Genomic DNA, 13,103 nt, shown 5'->3' with positions numbered 1-13,103 from the left:
ACTTTTAATTTCTTCTCCAACACTGTGTTTTTGCATTATTTAAACCAAATGTAACATGTTTCATAATTTATTTGAGACTAAAATGATTTTATTGATGTATTATGGCTTACTGGTGTTCTTCCATGCCGTCCCTGGGAGGGGTGCGTCACTTGAGCGGGTTGAGTCACTGACGTGGTCTTCCTGTCTGGGTTGGCGCCCCCCTTCTTGGGTTGTGCCGTGGCGGAGATCTTTGTAGGCTATACTCGGTCTCAGGATGGTAAGTTGGTGATTGAAGATTTCCATCTAGTGGTGTGGGGGCTGTGCTTTGGCAAAGTTGGTGGGGTTATATCCTGCCTGTTTGGCCCTGTCCGGGGGTATCATCGGAAGGGGCCACAGTGTCTCCTGACCCCTCCTGTCTCAGCCTCCAGTATTTATGCTGCAGTAGTTTATGTGTCGGGGGGCTAGGGTCAGTCTGTTATATCTGGAGTATTTCTCCTGTCTTATCCGGTGTCCTGTGTGAATTTAAGTATGCTCTCTCTAATTCTCTCTTTTTCTTTCTTTCTCTCTCTTGGAGGACCTGAGCCCTAGGACCATGCCTCAGGACTACTCTTTAAGGAATACCTGGGATAGGACAAAGTAATCCTTCTAAACCCCCCCCCTAAACGATTTAGATGCACTATTGTAAAGTATTTTTCCACTGGATATCATAAGGTGAATGCACCAATTTTTAAGTCGCTCTGGATAAGAGCGTCTGCTAAATGACTTAAATGTAAATGTAAAATGATGACTCCTTGCTGTCCCCAGTCCACCTGGCCGTGCTGCTGCTCCAGTTTCAACTGTTCTGCCTGCGGCTATGGAAACCTGACCTGTTCACCGGATGTGCTACCTGTCCCAGACCTGCTGTTTTCAACTCTATAGAGACAGCAGGAGCGGTAGAGATACTCTCAATGATCGGCTATGAAAAGCCAACTGACATTTACTCTTGAGGTGCTGACCTGTTGCACCCTCGACAACTACTGTCATTATTATTATTTGACCATCTTGGTCATTTATGAACATTTGAACATCTTGGCCATGTTCTGTTATAATCTCCACCCGGCACAGCCAGAAGAGGACTGGCCAACCCTCACAGCCTGGTTCCTCTCTAGGTTTCTTCCTAGGTTTTGGCCTTTCTAGGGAGTTTTTCCTAGCCACCGTGCTTCTACACCTGCATTACTTGCTGTTTGGGGTTTTAGGCTGGGTTTCTTTTTTTGTTAAGTTAAAATAAGTGTTCATGCAGTATTGTTGTAATTGTCATTATTACAAATAAAAAATAAATAAAACAATTCGGCCGATTAATCGGTATCGGCTTTTTTTGGTCCTCCAATAATCGAGGTCAAGAGGTCGACCTCTAATTCATATTCTAATTCTGATACACTGTTAGGAACCAGCTCATAGCCCGTAACAAAAAGGGAGACAACGTGGAGATATAGAAAAACATATTTTTTAAATAAAGTCAACTATATACAAGTAAAAATGGGGTGTGTAGTCAGCAGTGGAAGTGAGTGGATGTGTTCACAGATGGTGATAATGAGGGCTGTTGAGAGGTGCCAAAACAAATGAACACAACGAAGCCCCAAAATGCCACAACCAAAAACAACAGTGTGTCTGGGTGGAGAGAGTCTCCTCAATGAATGGGGGAAAGGTGTATTTATCCCCGGGACACAGCCGAGCCCAGGTGTGTCCCATTTCACTGACGACCCTTCCAGCTCTGCCCACCGACATCCTATTAAAGAAAACAAGATCAAAGAGAAAGAATTCTGCAGACAGAGTGGGAGGGTCGTCACAGTGTGACAGAGTGGGAGGGTCGTCACACACACACAATATATATATATACAATGTTTTTTTCTCCATAACGTTTGTACTCTGTTACTATCCATTCTACCATTAGGTTGGTACCCCAACACTGTTACTATCCATTCTACCATTAGGTTGGTACCCCAACACTGTTACTATCCATTCTACCATTAGGATGGTACCCCAACACTGTTACTATCCATTTTACCATTAGGTTGGTAGCCCAACACTGTTACTATCCATTCTACCATTAGGTTGGTACTCCAACACTGTTACTATCCATTCTACCATTAGGTTGGTACCCCCAACACTGTTACTATCCATTCTACCATTAGGTTGGTACCCCAACACTGTTACTATCCATTCTACCATTAGGTTGGTACCCCAACACTGTTACTATCCATTCTACCATTAGGTTGGTACCCCAACACTGTTACTATCCATTCTACCATTAGGTTGGTACCCCAACACTGTTACTATCCATTCTACCATTAGGTTGGTACCCCAACACTGTTACTATCCATTCTACCATTAGGTTGGTACCCCAACACTGTTACTATCCATTCTACCATTAGGATGGTACCCCAGCACTGTTACTATCCATTCTACCATTAGATTGGTACCCCAACACTGTTACTATCCATTCTACCATTAGGTTGGTACCCCAACACTGTTACTATCCATTCTACCATTAGGTTGGTACCCCAACACTGTTACTATCCATTCTACCATTAGGTTGGTACCCCAACACTGTTACTATCCATTCTACCATTAGGTTGGTACCCCAACACTGTTACTATCCATTCTACCATTAGATTGGTACCCCAACACTGTTACTATCCATTCTACCATTAGGTTGGTACCCCAACACTGTTACTATCCATTCTACCATTAGGTTGGTACCCCAACACTGTTACTATCCATTCTGCCATTAGGTTGGTTCTCCAACACTGTTGATCTGAAGCAGTGAACAAAGACAGGGGTCCAGCTCCCCAAGAAGGTTGATCATCCTGGAACATGACTCATTTCCTTTTCTCAACACCATGTCGATGATGTCACGTGCCTTCTCTGTCCTCTCAGCTATCACCTTCACTGACTCCATTTCCTCCTGGTTGATGACTGTGTGTTGCAGGAGTCCGTCCAGCAGTTCATTCAGGGCAGGTCTTGACACTCGTTTCACAAACTCGGTCCGTACAGAACGCAGCTGCTGCTCTGCAGGACCAGTCAGACTGCTCTCAGCCGGACCTCCTGCCCCCCAACACAGCACCTGAGAGAGTCAGGTTACAAAATAACTACATTTGAACATTTACATTTCAGTCATTTAGAAGCAGACTCCTAAAATAAAAGTATTGAGAAAACATTATCTTTTACAATAACGACCTGAACATATCACATATTCACATTTAGGGACGGTTTCACAGACATAGAAAAACAGTCTGGAGCATTCAGAACCAGGCTAATCTACATCAAGTCCTGGAGGAGATGTCATTGGGTCATTCAGAACCAGGCTAATCTACATCAAGTCCTGGAGGAGATGTCATTGGGTCATTCAGAACCAGGCTAATCTACATAAAGTCTTGGAGGAGATGTCATTTGGTCATTCAGAACCAGGCTAATCTACATTAAGTCCTGGAGGAGATGTCATTGGGTCATTCAGAACCAGGTTAATCTACATCAAGTCCTGGAGGAGATGTCATTGTTCTTGAAGACAGTATTTTATAATCAGAATTAGTCCAGGTCCTACAGTAAACCATGTTGACTGGCCCTCAAGTCATTGGTTTGTATCTCTCATGTTTACTTACTAGTTGAATGGGTTTCAGTGATGTATTCATCTGAAAGAAACAAAAATAGGTTATATCACTCTAAACAGCATCTGTCAGAAATAACAGTTATGATTGACATATTCTCCTACCTGTTGGTACAATTTCTTTCCATACTGTCCTCTCATCATCACCGATTAACTCCATCTCAATCCCTGTAATTTCCATAACCACCTTGAAAAAGCTTGGTGTGGTGTCTCTATGTATGAGATGAATCCTCTGGAGAGAGAGAGAGAGGTTAAACAAAAACATGGTTAAACATCAATTAAAAACACAACACCAAATCTTCCTCCACAGTAACTCAACACAACAGCCTCTGAATACCCCATAGACTCAAACAGATCAATTTTAATCATTTTGTAACAGGCAAACTCAACCCTCAGTCTCGCTGCCAACATCCCCTCCAGCATTCCCATCACATCCACAAACCCCTGTCCTCGAATACTGTTCTTTCATGTTTTCCAAATTGCTAATTTAGCTGCCCCTGACACAAAGTTAAGAGAACTTCACCCCTTCTACTAAACCTGTACTTTGTCCCAAATATAAACATTTGGGAAGAGAAAACCTCTCCCACACCTGAGAATCAGCTAGTGATCAGGTCAATCATCCCCCACCAACCTGGGACACTGTAAGAACAATGTTCATCCCAACCGTGGAGTGGACCCCATCTGAAGCTGACCTGCCCACAGCGATTCACTCTTTCCCCAAAGAAAAGAGGGGGTTCTCCTCTACCTGAGGAGAACCCCTCACACACCTTTAGAGCATTTGAGAGAACCTTAACATCCTCAACCCGCTGTAATAAAAACTGTCACGTGATCTGCATACAAAGACCGTGCTATCGTGGGACCCTTCATAACCCCTGGCACAGAGAAACCAGTAAGCCTCGCTCTTAAAAAACAAAGCATTGGTTCAATTGCCAGACAATATAACTGCGCTGAAGTTGGGCATCCCTGCCTAATACCCCTATGGACAGGGATGGGGCAGCTCAACCCAACCCCCCACCTTCATCATACATGAGGCCCCCAGCATACAGTAAACTCATCCAAGACAAAAAAACATCCCCCAAACCCAAAGGCTTTCATTGTTTTGAACAAGTACTGGTGGTCCACACGGTCAAAAGCCTTCTTCTGATCCAAAGAAAGTAAACCCACATTCACATCAGACAGTTTACAAACATCTAAAACATCTCTTATCAGAAACAAGTTCTCAACGATAGAGCGGTCAGGTACACAGTCAGACTGGTCCTTGTGGACCAACAGCCCCAGATATTCTTTCAACCTGTTTGAGAGACACTTAGATATCATTTTATATTCTGCACACAGCAATGCAACAGGTCACCAGTTTTTTAAAGGGCCAAATCCTCCCTTTTGGCAACAATGAAAGCACAGCACGTTGACAGGATACAGGAAGAGAATCCTCATGAAAAGATTCACACACCACTTCATAAAAATCCCCCCCAATAGACAGCGGGGGTAGCACCCCAGTGCTTATAGAACTCAGATGGTAAAACATCGATGCCAGGGGCTCCGGGGTCCCTCTGAGTGAGCAACTTCAATTCAATAGATTTGATGTCCTGTTCAAGGGCCCTGATAGTCTCTTTAACTTCAATACAAGACAGAGCAGTATACTGTTGACAAGACACACATATTTGGGCCTTCCCAACCTCACACCATTGTCTCAAGGATTCAAAAATTCTAATTAATAACCCTCAATGTTTTCCAGAACAACAAAAACTTTTCCCAAAACATGGCGTCATGTAAAATCTTCACATTAAAATACCAATAAGGTGATGACCTTCATGGACAGGACAAGTGAATATCAACAGTAACAATATGGTGATCAGAAAAACCCTCAGGAGTAATGTCAACCCTACTACAGTAGTGATCAGATACATACAGCCTGTCTAACCTTGCTGCACCGACACCACCTTCATTAACTACTACAGTAGTGATCAGATACATACAGCCTGTCTAACCTTGATTGATTGAGTCATCGCCAGCTACTATCATATCAGAAATATCCATATCCTTCTCCTGATCCTCCTCAACTGAGGCAACAGACCCCCTGACTCCCCTCTGCCACATCCCTCTCAACACTCCTCACCTGTACCACATTACTCATACCGGGCATCTCCTCCACTACCTAGGAGACTAGCCCCACCTGAACCCCCTCCCCATAGTGCTCTCCTCCACACTGGGAGACTAGCTCCCGACCCCTCTGTCACCGTACTGCATCTCCTCCACTACCTGGGAGACTATACCCACCTAAACCCCCTCCTGTACCCCATCACGCGTACTGGGCATCTTCTCACCAGTCTGGGGAAATGGCTCCCCAGATCCATCCTGAGCTCCTACAACAATATTTTTCTGCTGCACATCAGACGCTATGTTCCCCTCTGTTACAAACTGCAACTCAGTACCCTCAACACAAACAACTTGTTCCTCAGCAACAGGTGCTTGTGGCTGCTCTACGACTGTCAGCCTACCTCTCCCTACATCAGTGAGTCCAGGCGTTACGAGGATCACCTGCAAGCATGTCACTTATGGCCAACATCCCCACACTCAAATCACTGTTGACTACCCATACTAGCATTAGCCATATACAGTCTGTTGTCATACTTGACTTTAAACGATAACTCCAAAGTCTGCTCCGGTGAGTCCAAAAACATAAACACCTGTCGCGAAACAACAACCTTTTTCAGAGCCGAGTGTTTGAAACCCAACTTCCCAAACCGCAATAACTCTCGTTCCAACCGCTCATTTGCAATAAAAGGCGGTACATTCAAAATCGTAACCCTTGTTGACGGAGAAAAAGCGGCGTAACTTTTTCATAGTCTACCTTCTCTCCTACTGAGACCAGATACTCCTCCACAGTGACAGCAGCTTCAGTAACACACCTCAAGCCGTGCCCAAGTGGCAGGGACACCGACCACATGTGGGTCGCCATCCCCACCAAAACAAGGACAATTCAACAAGAAATACAATATATCTAATTCTACCACTGAAAAAAACCTGAATCAGCAGAAAAAGGAAAACCACCAAGAAAAGTAAACCAGAAAGAAACCACAGGCGATCTAACTCCAGACAACACTCACCCTCGCTCATACAATACCCAGCATGCACCAAACACTGCCAGCATAAAGACAGAGACAGAGAGAGAGACAGAGAGAAAGAGAGAGAGAGAGAGAGAGAGAGAGAGAGAGAGAGAGAGAGAGACAGAGACAGAGACAGAGAGAGAGAGAGAGAGAGAGAGAGAGAGAGAGAGATGTGACTTAAATGTCAGATTCATGTTCTTAGTCTACTAAAACTGTACCGGTGGAAAGATGGAGGTAGAACAGGGAATGTTCAGTCTGAAGGAACTTTTCAGTTTTAAGGACTGCTCTGGTCTTGTGATAGGAATCCTTTTAGACCCTTGAAACTTTGATTCCTGTTCTTCCACAGCCTGTGAAACGAGGCATGGAATACACAGCCAGTCAATGTATAGTCTAATTCAAACATTATTCAGAAAACTAGCAACACACTTATCTTCATTTAATGAGTGTCAACATAAACTGCACCACTGGTTAGTTAAGGTCATCTCTATAATAATGGAACCTCACCAGTATTTGGCCGGGGTTACTGGGGAACAGGTATAGGCGTGGAATTAGTGTTTGCTTTTTCACTGTCAGATAGAGCATCAGCTCACAGTGGACATCTACGTTCCAAGAAAATATATATCTCAGTATAACAGAGATAGCTGAGAACTTGGGATGGAGAATCTTAGCATGGAATCTGGTGACCTCATGCACTTCCTCTAAAGACACTCCATGTTCCTCTACATGAAGAATCTTCATCTCATTCCTCAGGGATGGGTTGGTCCCTGAACAACACAATAAAAAGGAGACAGAAAGACACATATTGTATTATTCATCCAACTACAACACAAAGAATATGCAGTACCGGATCACAGTAAACTCAAACTCGCAGAATAGTTAATTAATTAATTCAGGAAGTGAAACTCAGTTACATGGAAATGTCTTCCTGAATACTATTTCTATATGGCTTTACCTAAACAGACACAGTGTGGCACATGAACTTCCTCCAGTTCACCTACCTCCATAGTGATGTCCAGCAATGGACCACCTTGTGTGTACTGCATGTCTTTCAGAAGTTGACTGTAGGCTTCCCAGTTCCTGAAGTGATACTTCAGAATGACATCTCTCTCACACAGCCAGCGGAGCCCAGACACTGTGCACTCATAACTCCCTTTGGGTGTCCTGTGTCTGAGTGCAACAACAGGATATGGGAGAGTGGGTCAATAGTCAAATGGAGAGGTTGGATTAGAAGACTATTCCCAAAGGTAATGGGGAAATACACTAGCAGGTGGAATGAAATGTTAAAAGTAGTTATTTTACCTGAACATTGTCACTCCCTGGACAGTGGAAGTCAAGGGTTCAATCTGAAGCCAGTGTGTGGAGTCCTGAACAAGGACAAGCATGTCAGTAATACATATGGGGCTTGTTTCCCCGGACACAGATTGAGTCTAGTGCTGGACTAAAAAGCATGCTCAATGGAAGTTCCAATAGAAAGTTCTTGACGGTCCAGGACTAGACTTAATCTGTGTCCAGAAACTGGCCAATTAACCAAAGTAACTAATCTAATGTATTTATTCAATGTTACATGGAATGCTGGTGATTTATCAAATAAACTGTCAAATGACAAAATATGACAACAGCTAAAATCCTGCATGCCTACAAGCAGAACACAGGACTGTCTATATCCCAGTATGAATGGTTGGTCAGTACACACCTGGCTTTGAGACTGTGTTTATATTACTAAAGCAGAACACAGGACTGTCTATATCCCAGTATGAATGGTTGGTCAGTACACACCTGGCTTTGAGACTGTGTTTATATTACTAAAGCAGAACACAGGACTCTCTATATCCCAGTATGAATGGTTGGTCAGTACACACCTGGCTTTGAGACTGTACCTGACTCCTGCAGGTATGTAAAACTAAGAATTGACATTATGACTTACCTCAACATAGCCACAAGTCTTACAGCTCTGAGGAATCCCTGAAGTCAAAAGTAGTATTTCAAATGGACAATCTCATGGAATATTGAATGAATAATTATTAAATAGACTTTTAATAAAAATGAATATAAGTGATCAACAGTCTCAGAATGCACACTCATTAGCATACCATATTCTGACATTAGTTTTATATTAATTAATGTTTGTGGAAGCAGGAAACAACATTTTTCTGGTCCATGTGTTGTAGATGTTGGGGCCTGATTTCTGGTAGATTCTAGGATGAGAGCTTAAAGGTAGAGTCAGCTAAATTATTTTGTACGAGCAGCACCACAGATATTGTGATGAGCAAGATGCCTGACCTCTCTCACACAGTCACACACAGTATCTACTGTCGTGTTTTTGGCTATGCCGGATTAAGTGATATGACATGCTATTCAATAAAATCCTTTCTCTGTAATTAATATTACCTGAGTGAGCTAATCATGTAAATTAAATTAACTAGAAAGTTGGAGCACCACGAAAGAGTGTTTTAGAGCTGTTATCCTCTCTAGGGTAGGGGGCAGTATTTTCACGGCCGGATAAAAACGTACCCAATTTAATCTGGTTATTACTACTGCCCAGAAACTAGAATATGCATATAATTATTGGCTTTGGATAGAAAACACCCTAAAGTTTCTAAAACTGTTTGAATGGTGTCTGTGAGTATAACAGAACTCATATGGCAGGCAAAAACCTGAGAAGATTCCTTACAGGAAGTGGCCTGTCTGACCATTTCTTGGGCTTCTACACTCTCTTTATTGAAAACTGAGGATCTCTGCTGTAATGTGACACTTCTTACGGCTCCCATAGGCTCTCAGAAGGCGGCAAACCGGTGAATGATGTCTTTGCAGGCCCTGGGCGAAAAACACTAGCGCATTTGGATAATGGTCGATCAGAGAACAATGAGACTGAGGCGCGTGCACGAGGCGACACCATGTATTTATTTTTTCGTCTTTGAACTAAAACAGGGTTTCCCGGTCGGAATATTATCGCTTTTTTACGAGAAAAATCGCATAAAAATTTATTTTAAACAGCGGTTGACATGCGTCGAAGTACGGTAATGGAATATTTAGATTTTTTTTGTCACGAAACGCGTCGGGCGCGTCACCCTTCGTCACCCTTCGGATAGTGTCTTGAACGCATCGAACAAAACAGAAGATATTTGAACATAACTATGGATTATTTTGAACCAAACCAACATTTGTTATTGAAGTAGAAGTCCTGGGAGTGCATTCTGACGAAGAACAGCAAAGGTAATCAAATTTTTCTAATAGTAAATCGGAGTTTGGTGAGGGCCAAACTTGGTTGGTGTCTAAATAGCTAGCCCGTGATGGCTGGGCTATCTACTCAGAATATTGCAAAATGTGCTTTTGCCGAAAAGCTATTTTAAAATCAGACATAGCGATTGCATAAAGGAGTTCTGTATCTATAATTCTTAAAATAATTGTTATGTTTTTTGTGAACGTTTATCGTGAGTAATTTAGTAAATTCACCGGAAGTTTGCGGTGGGTATGCTAGTTCTGAACGTCACATGCTAATGTAAAAAGCTGGTTTTTGATATAAATATGAACTTGATTGAACAAAACATGCATGTATTGTATAACATAATGTCCTAGCATTGTCATCTGATGAAGATCATCAAAGGTTAGTGCTGCATTTAGCTGTGGTTTGGGTTTATGTGACATTATATGCTAGCTTGAAAAATGGGTGTCTGATTATTTCTGGCTGGGTACTCTGCTGACATAATCTAATGTTTTGCTTTCGTTGTAAAGCCTTTTTGAAATCGGACAGTGTGGTTAGATTAACGAGAGTCTTGTCTTTAAAATGGTGTAAAATAGACATATGTTTGAGAAATTGAAGTAATAGCATTTCTAAGGTATTTGAATAACGCGCCACGGGATTCCACTGGCTGTTGAGTAGGTGGGACGATTTCGTCCCACATACCCTAGAGAGGTTATCTTCCGAATAAACTCTTAAAGACCTAGTAATATTTTACATCTATAGCAGTCAATATTAATCGTCACCTTATTTCAGTCTCATCTGAAAGTTGTAAATTCTTGGTTATCTTCACGAACCCTGGCTAACAAGTTGAATCAGCAATACAAAATTAGGTTTAATTATTTATTTACTAAATACCTAACTAATCACACAGAATTACATATACACAGAATGCAAATTATGTCATACAGAAAACTTCCCTGGGGGACGGAACCTGTATGACTGTCACGCCCTGGCCATAGAAAGGTTTTTGTTCTCTATTTTGGTTAGGCCAGGGTGTGACTAGGGTGGGCGTTCTATGTTCCTTTTCTATGTTTTTGTATTTCTTTGTTTTGGGCCGAGTATGGTTCCTAATCAGAGGCAGCTGTCTATTGTTGTCTCTGATTAGGAATCATACTTAGGCAGCCTTTTCCCCACCTGTGCTTTGTGGGATCTTGTGTTTGTGTAGCTGCCTGTGAGCAGCCCAGAACGTCATGCTACGTTTTCTTCTGTATTGTTTTGGTGAGTTTCATATTTATTAAACATGTGGAACTCTAAGTACGCTGCGCCTTGGTCTACTCCTTTAGACGAACGTGACAATGACGGCTGGTTACACAAAGAGAGGGGTTGGGCTTGAATGAAAGAGCAGGAAGACTGAGGAACAAAGGGAGAAGCTGTGCTATCGTAAATACAGTATCTTATGCATTCTAAATTACCGCCCATTTGGAAAAGGAAAATGCAATAAATATTTACTCTGAGCTGCGCTTCGGTAGGTTGGTCGTAGATGCTGGCCGTGTTGGCCAACAGAGACCTTCCTGTCCTCAAAAGAATGTCTCTGGTGGTAAATTGGATACGTTGTAGTATCTTCGTTGTGTGTTAGACTGGATACGTCGTCCGTCCTTTCCTAGCCCACGTTTACAGCTTCTGTTGCTAACTCAACGACTAGGATGTCTCACTTCTTTAGTGAATAAGAGTTCAAAGTTCATACCATTCACAACCAAAGCTCATGCTGAGGTTGGCTTAGTTCTGTAGTTGACATGTTAGTCCTTTTTAACGTATGGACCGTCGTCTTATCTTCCTTGGAACAGGAGGTTACATTTTCGTCAAGGGCTTATATAGTGGAGGGAGAGAAGGGTGTGTTTCATAGTTTATAACCCATGTCTCTTCACAGGGGCGGGCCACTGATTGAGCAGGGCTCTAACCTTATGAAAACCCAATTCTCTCATTTGGAAGCTAAAATTACATTTAATCTTTTCACAAATAGTTTTATATTTAAACATTTAAATTGAACAACAATTCCATGTGAATCTGATAACTAGAATGTGTAGACTTTCCCAGATACAGTTTATGTCGTCCTGTCATCAGTCATGTCTCAGATGACAACCGAACTGACATCATATTCATTAAGTACCAACGCATATTTTCAACTGGTTCTATTACCGAAATATGGTTCCTTTCCCCCCACTTGTTTGATGTTCCCAGACTCTCGATGTTTAACAATGGCTATTCAAGAGTCCTTCAGTAGAGTCGGAGAGAGAGGGAAGGGAGAAAGGTATTTATGGGGGGGGGTCATAAACCTTACCCACAGGCCAACGTCATGACACTACCCATGTGCAAGGGTTCTCTTCACTCTCTTACAGAGTGTTAGCCACGGGAACAAAACAGCAGAGAAATTTACATTTGCGCTCCAACACTCTTAGTTGTTGTTGAAATTGACCCACTATGCTGTTTACTTTGTGCATCTACGTCATATTGCTGACTCTACCTTTAAGTTTGTTTTGACCAAATAGATCATGATTGTGTTCCTTGCCTGGGACTCAAGTATAATGAACGCTTTAAAACTATTTTGATTTAAAAACAATTCAGTTAACACTCACATTTCTCAGGTCCAGGCTTGATACAACACTCTCCACCATGGTCTCTGGTGTTCTCAGGTCCAGGCTTGATACAACTCTCTCCACCATGGTCTCTGGTGTTCTCAGGTCCAGGCTTGATCCAACTCTCTCCACCATGGTCTCTGGTGTTCTTAGGTCTAGGCTTGATCCAACTCTCTCCACCATGGTCTCTGGTGTTGGTAAAGCAGAAGGATAGACTGATTAAACTACATACAACTTATAAAGGCTTTATATAGCATACATACAGTCTTCATAACAATACAAAGGGTGACAGACCAGCTCCCTATGTAGGGTGCATACAAACACATTAAAACATACCACTACTACTAATCTAACTGTCTGTAGGTCCAACAGAACACATTAAAACACACCACTACTACTAATCTAACTGTCTGAAGGTCCAACAGAACACATTAAAACAACACTACTACTAATCTAACTGTCTGTAGGTCCAACAGAACACATTAAAACACACCACTACTAATGTATTTATAGAAATGATTCCAGACGATAAACAAATTATAAAGCATTACTATTACTCA

At 42.3% G+C, this 13,103-nt stretch overlaps 1 protein-coding gene and 2 long non-coding RNA genes across 3 annotated transcripts in view; all 3 read right to left on the bottom strand.

Annotated features, from left to right (window-relative positions):
• The window catches only part of LOC106597044 (NACHT, LRR and PYD domains-containing protein 12-like), a 130,163-nt gene that overhangs the window by 105,658 nt on the left and 11,402 nt on the right, over positions 1–13,103 (bottom strand).
• LOC123742394 (uncharacterized) lies at positions 3,068–3,868 on the bottom strand. The gene is made up of 3 exons (XR_006769520.1): positions 3,728–3,868; positions 3,618–3,647; positions 3,068–3,082 (listed from the first exon to the last, which is right to left on the bottom strand). It is a non-coding gene; the product is annotated as an uncharacterized lncRNA (long non-coding RNA).
• Positions 6,948–8,131, bottom strand: LOC123742393 (uncharacterized). Its single transcript, XR_006769519.1, has 4 exons — positions 8,029–8,131; positions 7,728–7,896; positions 7,234–7,493; positions 6,948–7,076 (listed from the first exon to the last, which is right to left on the bottom strand). It is a non-coding gene; the product is annotated as an uncharacterized lncRNA (long non-coding RNA).

The sequence above is a fragment of the Salmo salar genome, chromosome ssa04 (genome assembly GCF_905237065.1).
Source record: "Salmo salar chromosome ssa04, Ssal_v3.1, whole genome shotgun sequence".
NCBI classification, from domain to species: Eukaryota; Metazoa; Chordata; class Actinopteri; order Salmoniformes; family Salmonidae; genus Salmo; species Salmo salar.
Note: the sequence above shows the minus strand (reverse complement) of the source record. Positions and strands in the feature narration are given on the sequence as shown.